Here is a 7143-nt window from a genome sequence, read left to right as displayed (position 1 = left end):
GGCTTCTACTCTCTGACCCAGTTTTGGTCTGTTTCCATACTGAGGAACATTTAGAAATCTCATCATGCCTCACACTAGCTGTTCATCTCCTGTGGTGGATATGGTTCCAACATTGTTCCCATCTGGTTTCTGCTCCAGTGAAGGCAGACCAGTCTTTATTTCGAGAAACTATTCAGGTGGGAAGTAGTTAGCCTCAGTTTGTGGTTATTTAAACTTTCCTGGAGTGCTTTGCTGATACTGTATGGAAGAAAGTGCTGGGATGCTACTGACTGTGTAAGCAGTCTTGCTGGTGCAGGTTTTAGCACAATATTCTGACACAAAATTAGCTTTTCTTTTACCTTAATGCTATCACCTGGACATGCTCAAAATACATACCCTGTTGTTATGGGATGTTCTTGCTGCAGCTAAGCAGAGACATCCCAAAAGCCTGGTCTGCTTCTGGCCATGCTCCCTGCAGGAACAAAGCAGAGAGAGGCTCTGCCTTTGTAATTGTGAGGCTGCCTGTCCCTGGGTTGTCCATCAGTCTGGAACTTCCCATGATCTCCCCCACAAGTGCAGTCTCTAACCTGAAGAAGGTGACAATTATCAGAGTTTTGAAGTCGTGGTTATACTGAGGACAGTTTCTGTTTTAATCTTGCAGGTGGTTCTCACGCTCATAAGCCTGCGGCCCTGAAGCCCAACCCTTTGGCTGTTGTGTCTGAGTTTTTAACAACAGTTGGGTATGTTATATAGATGCATCTGGGTTTTTTTAACATGGATGTGAAAATATGGGTGGTGATGATAGTGGTGACAATTATTCTGTCACGAGGTGTGAGGGGGAGAGAGATTCAGATGGGATTGCCTGTTACCACCAACTGCTTCCTGGTTTTGTCACATGTTGTAAGTGTCTCCTGATGTTGCAATGAGAAAAAAACCCACACATTGATTTTCAGTTCTGCAGAATCATTATGCAAAATCTACAGGGAATGCTGGGAATGAATGAATTTGCTGGCTTTATTGTTCTGAAGAGCTGAGCTGTACTTTGTGGTTTGAGATGCCTACAGGTGTAAATCTGTCTAGACCAGAGTCTGCATGGTGAATATTTAGTGGAAATGAAGGGTCACTCATGGGAATGGGGGATGGGGGTGAAGGGTAGCATCTGGGTTCTGTACACAACACTTTTTCTTTTTTAAATAGCTGTTTTCCTTGGGAAACAAAATTCCATTCATTTCACCATGAGATGTTTTAGGAGACATACAAGACCAAAAAAAAAAAAAAAGGATAAAATGCTTTGTCTACTTCTCGTTCCTTTTTCCTTCCAACTGTTGTATCTTTTTTCTCTTTCTTTCCCCCTCCTCTTCTTTTTTTGTCAGACCCAGTTTGTCAATTTCCATTCATTTCCTTTCATTGATTTTCTCTTTCTTACTGAAGCTATTAATCAATTCTCTCACAGTAGAACTTCCTCTTCCAGGCTCTGGGCTCCCATTCTTCCATTCCCAAAGTCCATCTCATTCTTCTTTCTCTCTCTATCTTGCTCTCTCCTTTACTACTGCTCCATCTTTCAATTAAATTTCCTGTTCTAGCCAACACTTATCTTTCATGCCCTTGCTCTAACACCCCTCCAGTGCTCTTCTCCCCACTGTTACCGAAATCCGGAATAAAACTCCTTAACACCAATGTGAAGTTAAGAGGCAGGCACTTTGTTTATTGCAGCACTGGGGACACGGGGGATTGCTCCTCCAAAGGTGTGTCCAACTTAGTATCAAAATCCATCAGTTTTTATAGACTTTTTCTGTCAGGTCATTGTTACGTAAACTCTTTACATAAAAATGCATACTATGCTCGCTCTTAAATTTAACCTTTATAATGATTGGTCCTTTGATTATATAACCTTATCAATATTCTTATTTAAAAACAATCATTGGTCAATTTCACTTAGCTCCACTGATTGGAATCTTCGATACTCAAATCAAGATGGGAAGGGTAAGGAGTTTCCAAGCAGTATAACTGGTGTCCATGACGGTTTCCTTAGTTTCTTGAAACAAAACATAGAAAAACCAGTAACTTCCTGGTGAGGTTTCCACAGTTAGGTATTTCAAACTTCAACAATATTAAGGTTCCTATAGTCACACGTAACACAGTTCCTAAAGTTTCTATGGCTACATTTAAAACTTAACAATCCTATACATTATGCTTCACAATTTTACTTCTTAATCAAACCTAACTCTTTTATGTGATTAAATTTTGATTTCTTTATCAGAATATTTGCAACACCACTTCCCCCATTCTTTCTTTCATCTCTGTTTTCTTCACAGCATTATGTTCCTTCCCTCGCCTTTGCATCCAGAAAAAATTTTTTTACATGCAGATGTCGGTTACTTTCTTGGTTATACACTTCTTCCTACCTGCCTTGAGATTTCACACCAAGGCTGAGAGATGGGGCCGTAGGTGGTCCCCTGAGAGAATCAGAGATGGGAGTAGCCCATCCTACTTGTGGACATTGTATTCAAACACCAAAGAAATTTTAGGCTTGCTTGAAATACATTGTTCTGGTCAAGAAATTACTTAGCTTTTTCATAAACCATTTGCTGTGAAGTCAACTGTGTTCTGTGTCCAGCATTACTCAGCTGGAACAGCAATTCAGAATCTCTCTAATAAACTTCCTTCCTGAGTAACTAACTGCCCCAAAAGGGCTTTTAATAAGAGCAGTATGACAACTTTTGGATTATCTAAGTGGATAAACATGCCCATGAGAGAGAGGGAGAGGAGGGAGATACTTATTTTCTCACGTCTCATGAAGGCGCTGAAGGGAGGTGAATATCTCATGATAACCACACCCCTTGTCATCCTCTATTAGTCACATCACACACTTCCTGAACACAACACTTCTTTATATTCCCCTGACATTTTGCACGTCTCACAAGAACAGTGACTAGTTATCATCCTCAGGGCTAACACCAGCTCAAAATACAATTCAGTGAGCATTTACAGGAGCCTTTAATTGTCTTTGTACAGTATGCTAGGCTTCTCAGAGGCTGTATTTACTCTTTACAGAGAGAAAATGCAATTGGATAAGACGTGATTGGTATGTTTTCACCTTAAGCTTCTGCCATATCAGTCAAAAGGGAGCTGGAAACTTTCTGCCTTTTACTACAAAACCTTGAGGGTCACATGCTATGGCTCTGCCAAGTGGCATTTGGAGAAAGTCTGCAGGGCAGCATCAAGGCGGCCTTCTGCTAACTGCTGCTCCTCCCATGCCTTGGGTCCATGGGACAGTGGTCTAGCCAGACCCCAGGACAAGGACTTCCAGGTGGTGCATTCAGGGGCTCTAAGGTAATAGGGGAGCAGTGGGCTGGAGGAAAATTCCAGTTATGCGTGTCCTGTCTGCAAATGACGACGGCAGCCTGTACAACTTTGTATTAACATTGATAACCAGGAGCTACTTCAGCTAATTCATCCTGTCTCTTTTCCTTTAAAGCCATTGTAGATAGAGGAACTGAAGAGAATTAGGCACTGAATTCCCTTTGGTTTGCTGTGTGAGTTAGTGCGATTCAGTAGCCATGATGCCCAACTGCTTCTTTGTCCTTGGGATTTGTAAATCTGGTATGACAGCACTATACTGTGATGTTGCATTAATCAGGGTAAAAAAAAAAAAATGACACAAACTACTTTTAGTGTGAGCAGTATAGTCTTCCCACTTCATGCCTGGCCTGGAACATCAAATAAGTGAGTTTTTCTTCATTTGTATTTGTTTTTATTTACTGCCACGTTATGGATGAAGATGCACAGAGAAACTGGGCTAGGTTAGGTGCTCAGAGCACTATGGCTCCAGTCCTTCTTTCATATAAATGCAGATGAAGTACTGCAATCCTCCTCAAAAATTGCGCTTCCTACTTTGATGGGCTTGAGTTAAAAATAGTAAGTTAGAACCGGGCAACTGCTGCATATGAGAAACACAACCAAATGCTGTTGCGGTTCAAGACCTGAACAAAAACATTATGTCCACACATAAGCCAAATACCTTTTCCTGGAATATAGGATGCTTCCTTTTGTGTGTCAGGCTTTGACCACTGAGTCACTTCCTGCGGGTTTGCATTGTGTAGATTAGCAGGTGCAATCCTAGGCACGTATAGAAACTTCCTTTCTTATTGCTCTCACAAGGTTTATCCTCAGCTTCCTCTGAAGTTCAAACTTCTCTACTTCCTTATCCACACTGCATCTCTCTCCATCTCTGTCTCTGCCCCTGCCTGTCCCTGCTTTCTGCCCAGGCTTTCTTCCTGACAGCTTCTTTCATTTCTTTCTTTTCTTTGGCCAGCAGTCTTAGAAAAAATAGCCAAGCTACTCTGTTGACTAGCAAAGCTAAACCTTTACAAGGAAGTCTTTAATCTGTGTTTTAACAAATACAGCCATGGCCGCAAAATCTGGAATTCCTCTGGAATTACATTTGGTGGGTAGCTTTTTATAAAGGAAAGAATACAGGTGGAAGAGGTTGTTGAAGATAATACATTCAGAGAACTACAATGGTTCAGGATTCCTACTCCCTCCAAATCTCTTACTAAAGTTATGGACTGCATGTCTTGGTACTAGAGTAACTATTTCAGCTGAAACATTGAGGTTTTCATCAAAACATCTAAGCCAGTAAAACTGACTGTGCATTTATATGCCCTACACCACTCTTGTTTTGTTCTGCTGCCTGCATGAGAGTAGCTACACTGGGGTGTTGTTTCAACTGTCCCAGAACAGGTAGCACATTTTAACATTTGTGTGTCCTTTATCTGGGTTGTTTGTCAGAAAGAAACCCCCAAAATAAAGGAGCATATGTCATTCTTCAGACAGAAATCCATCCCTTCTTTGGTTCTTTTTCCGTGTTAAATTCTGTAGCTTAACCATGGGCAGCTCTTTTCAAGTGTCTCTAGCATGTGTTTCCTTTCTGTCTACTTCACACTAGGTTGGAGAGACTCCTCTACATTCAAAAAAATCGAGCATACAGTAAAAAAAGAAAGCTGAGGGAAAAAAAGAACTTTCCCTTTGAAGACTGTAGGGCTGAAGACTGAAGGGCTCAATGTCCAATAATCTGCCAGATAAATATGAGAACATGGTGATAAGTTTGGTGAATGATAGCATGCCAAAATGGGAGGCAGGAACCTATTGTGAAGAATGGTGCTGCGATTTTGCTGATATTCTGGAACTACAGTGTTTAAAAGTACAATGGCAGAAGCAAATGGTTTCAAACTTTGCCAATATAATGAGCACAAGGTAGAAGCCGAGAACAATTGTGCCTGTGTTCTTCGTGTTTTCCAGAGCTTGCCTCGGGTGAGGGATGGGAAAGAAGGAAGGACCTAGACTCAGAAGTGTGCTGAATGTTTGTTTGTTTTTTCAGAGGAAAAAGAGAAGTGATTGAGATGATGGTGCTTCGCATCCCAGAGGGAGTTTCACTTGACAGATAAGCGCCCTGAGTCATAAGCTGAATACGTGCCTAAACGTTTCAGTAGTTGAAGGAAATCCTATCAAAGTTTGCTGTTGTGGTTGAACGTGCTGACTCAAAGCACTTACTACGTGAGCTACCGGGGAGAAAATGTGGCTGTAGTAAGTTGCACAGTGGGCCATGTGGAAATCGGGAGGCAGAAATTACTCTTTACATGAAGGAGAAGCAATCTTGGTATGTGAAAATGCAAGCTGTTTGTTTCAATGAAGAGGCTGGGTTTGGCTTTACTCCATGTAGTTATTTGAAGGGTATTGAGAAATGCAAATCATGATTTATTTTTACTGTGCTATGTGATGAGACTCATAGTTTAGAGGCAGAGAGACAAGTTCTGGACTCTGTCCAGAAACTAGCTAAAACAACAACAAAATCTCACAATTTACACAGTTTTTTTTAAGGTGATTACGAATACCTGAAAAAAATTTAAAGGTGGCTCACAAAGGACAAAAGCAGCTAATTGTCCTGGGGGCTTGCTGCAGAAGGAGATACATTTTGGTCTGGTGGCCAAATGACAGCAGTCTTCTGGGGGCTTTAGACTGTTTTTCATTAACTGAATTTGTCCCACTATAGGGTTTTCCGTTCTTTCTTATATTTTCTTATATATCTAGGTAAAACATGCTTAACGTGCATATATTTTACTCTTAGTTGCCAGTGACCTCACATAATCTTTTGTATTCTGGCTGTGAAAAGGGTTGGCACAATTTTGAGAGACAGCATGAAAGGTTTTTACAGATTACTTTTAGAATGTAAGTTACTAACTATATCCTGGTCCATGGAGAAATGCTTTTAATTTATCCTAAACCCTTTATTCTGATGAGGCAAAAAGAGTAGAACTCAGCTAATGAATTAAATGTCCTCATACTTAGAAGAAGAGACTAAAGCAAACATATATATAGGATCACTCTGCTGTTTAATACCATTTCCTTCCTTTTTACTCCAACAAACCTGAATGGTTGAGAGTAAACTTGAGAGAATCTGGTTCGAAAACACAATTCATAGAATCACAGAAAATTTGGGTCAGTCATCTGGTCTAATCTCCTCCTTAAAGCAGGTCGACTTTAAACAGAAATACTTTAAACTTGCTGCTCTCTCATAATGCCTTCCATATTGACCCACCTGCCTTTTCTTCTTTGCAGTTTCAAAGACCTTAAGCACTAAAGCTAACGAGACTGCTCATTGAAAAGTGATCAACAGAAATATTCTTGCCTGAGTGCAGCAGGAAATTGAAGTGGTGTGATGCCAGAAGCCAGAGAAGGCACGTGCTTGCACAGCACTGGGAAATGCAGGGGCTTTGCTTGCAAACGTTCCCTTCGGGATTCTCCCTCCTACTTTCTCTCAGCAAGGGCAGACACCCAGTTCTGAATTTCAGTCCAACGCTGCCTGTGAGAACAAACCACGGTTTTCAGAGTACAAACACAGTTGGAGCTATCAGACCACCCCTGAATTGGCCTAGGAGCCTCCTCAGCAGCACAGGCCTGTAGCTACAAGGTTGGCTGCTTCTGGGACCTTGCCGTTACTTGCTTATATGTGGATATGCCCATGTTTTCCAAGAAGAACAGACAACTAGCAATATTCCATGCTTAATATTGGCATTAAATAGTTGGCATATGTCTGTGTAGGTCTGCTGGAAATAAACACTGCCACTTTATACCAGCTGCACTAGTGATCCTGTTTTCCTAAAG

At 41.2% G+C, this 7143-nt stretch overlaps 1 long non-coding RNA gene across 1 annotated transcript; it reads left to right on the top strand.

Annotated features, from left to right (window-relative positions):
• The first annotated feature begins 638 nt into the window (after window positions 1-638).
• On the top strand, window positions 639-6910 carry LOC128139747 (uncharacterized). The gene is made up of 3 exons (XR_008234498.1): window positions 639-719; window positions 5360-5638; window positions 6598-6910. It is a non-coding gene; the product is annotated as an uncharacterized LOC128139747 (long non-coding RNA).
• Window positions 6911-7143: the final 233 nt, after the last annotated feature.

Source organism: Harpia harpyja, chromosome 3, assembly GCF_026419915.1.
Source record: "Harpia harpyja isolate bHarHar1 chromosome 3, bHarHar1 primary haplotype, whole genome shotgun sequence".
Lineage (NCBI taxonomy): Eukaryota > Metazoa > Chordata > Aves > Accipitriformes > Accipitridae > Harpia > Harpia harpyja.
Note: the sequence above shows the minus strand (reverse complement) of the source record. Positions and strands in the feature narration are given on the sequence as shown.